Source organism: Octopus bimaculoides, chromosome 2 (assembly GCF_046866305.1).
Source record: "Octopus bimaculoides isolate indiv1 chromosome 2, ASM4686630v1, whole genome shotgun sequence".
NCBI lineage: Eukaryota > Metazoa > Mollusca > Cephalopoda > Octopoda > Octopodidae > Octopus > Octopus bimaculoides.
The window spans coordinates 137,415,554-137,418,053 of record NC_142929.1 but is presented as its reverse complement, the minus strand read 5'-3'; the positions used below and the strand labels follow the sequence as shown (position 1 = coordinate 137,418,053).

Genomic DNA, 2,500 nt, shown 5'->3' with positions numbered 1-2,500 from the left:
TATATATATATATATATATATATATATACATATATATATATATATATATATATATATATATATATATATATATATATATATGTATATATATATATATATATATATATATATGTATATGTATTTATATATGTACACATGTGTATATGTAAATATATATATATACATATTTATATGTAAGTATATATATGTATACGTATACATACATGTATACTTATCTATATGTAATATATACATCTTAGAAGTTGTTGTTATTATATCATTATTATTATTATTATTATTATTATTATTATTATTATTATTATTATCATTATTGTTATTATTATTACGACTGTTATTATAATTATTAAAGAAAAGTGAATGTAGAACCGGTGGAGCATCTTAATTTACAACGTGCAAATATTACTGATGCATTCAAATTAAGTACCAGTCAAATACTATCACCTTGTACCTATGGTAGAAATAATCATCGTCATCACTACCACCAACATCTACCTCATCCTCTACCTCATCCTCATTCTCCTCCTCATCAACATTGTCATCTTCATTATTATTATTATTATTATTATTATTATTATTATTATTATTATTATTATTATTATCAAATACTGCCGAGGTCAATTTTATCTTTCATACTTTCGGGGTCGATAAAGCCAGTGCCCTTTAGTACTGAAGTCTGTGATATTTTCCCCCTCCTCTTAAATTTGCTTGACTTCAAGCAAAATTAGAACGATTTGTTATTATTATTATTATCATTATTATTATTATTATTATTATTATTATTATTATTATTATTATTATTATTGTGGTGGTGGTGCTATATTGGCAAAATTATTAGGGCGTCGAACAAAATGCTAATTCTTTCTCTTTGCGTCCTGTGTTCAATTCCTGGTGAGGTCAACTTCACTGGTCACTCTTTCGGGTTCAATAAAACAAAGTACAAGTAACGTACTCAATTTGCTATTTTCGTCTGAACACCCCCGCAAATCGTTGATCTCGTGCCAAAATCAGAATCTATTATTATTCCCCCTTCTCTTTATTTTCTTCCCCCTCATTTTTACTGCAAACTCCCACACAAACTGTCCTTATAATATTCCCCCTCACTTGATGCTCTTATGTGAAATAAAAGAAATGATAATATTGTGTATAATTTGTAATTAAGTATAATAAGTATAATATAATGATTAATTATATTATAATGATTAATATGATAATGATTATTATTATTATTATTATTATTATTATTCATTATCATCATCATTGCTATTCATAACACGTTTGCATTTTGCATTTGTATTTTAATATTTTTCTGCTGTTCGTTGCATTATTCAGAATAGGTAAAGCATCAAATCCACCGAATCACATTCCACAATAATACACAGATATCTCGATTATATTTCTTCTATTACACCTTTTAATTATTGCAAGTAATATATTTTCCCTGTCAAGTTCCCTTTTACTCAGAAAGCTACCTTGCTAGGGCCTCGCTTCGACTGTTTTGCAACAGTAGCGGTTGCAGTAGGAAAGAATATTTTGAACGGAGGTGGCGACAGTCAACAGGTTGCAGCAACAATAACTGTAGCAGCAACGGCAGCAGCAGCAGCAGCAGTTGTAGGTATAGTATAATGGTAACGGTATGAGTAGCAACAGTTAAAAACACTAGCAGTAGCGGTAGCAGTAGCAGTAGCGGTAGCAATTAACAGATAGCGACAAGTGTGTCGGTAGCGCTCTTAGTTGTAGAAAGCACAACATTCAAGATATAAACGCATCAAACTGACCAAACTTAAACAACTTTCTTATTACCGTTTCAACCATTTAAGCTTTTTGGAAGCACAAGTTTTTATCACATGACCACGACCACTACCACGACCACGATTACGACTACGACAGCACAAAACTCTCACCAACACAACTACCACCACCAACAACTTTACCAATATTATTACTACTACTACTACTACTACTACAACTACTACAACAACAGAAACCGTGTCAACGTTCCGACCAGTGATAGTTGAAAGAAACATAAAACCGCAAAAAATTTCACAAACAATCTAACAAATTTCTCGCAACAGTTTTTAGCGCAAATACCTCAGGTAAGAATATTTCTGACAACCCAAAACTAATTTCCGTTTTTACTTTCGCTTTGATTCCAGCCATTTCATGTCTACGGTTTAGCATTTAAGAAAACCAATTAATAATAATAATAATCCTTTCTACACAAGGCTTCATATTTGTGGGGAGGGGGAACCCAGGACACAATTGGTACTTAATTTATCGACCACCGAAAGGATGAAAGGCAAAGTCAACCTCGGCGGAATTTGAACTTAGAACGTAGCGACAAACGATATATCGTTAAGCATTTTGCCCGGCGTGCTAACGATTCTGCCAGCTCGCTGCCTTAAAAATAGATATTATAATAATAATAATAATAATAATAATAATAATAATAATAATGGTTTCAATTTTTGGCACAAGGCCAGTTTACTCCAGTCAGTGATCA

The 2,500-nt window shown here is 31.0% G+C and overlaps 1 protein-coding gene across 2 annotated transcripts in view; it reads left to right on the top strand.

Moving 5' to 3' along the window:
• Positions 1-1,676: 1,676 nt before the first annotated feature.
• Positions 1,677-2,500, top strand: part of LOC106874007 (uncharacterized) — a 101,732-nt gene continuing 100,908 nt past the window's right edge. For both annotated transcript variants that reach the window (XM_014921567.3, XM_014921566.3), the window contains exon 1: positions 1,677-2,093. The gene's annotated coding sequence lies outside the window, so the exon portion shown is untranslated. The remainder of the gene's footprint in view (positions 2,094-2,500) is intronic.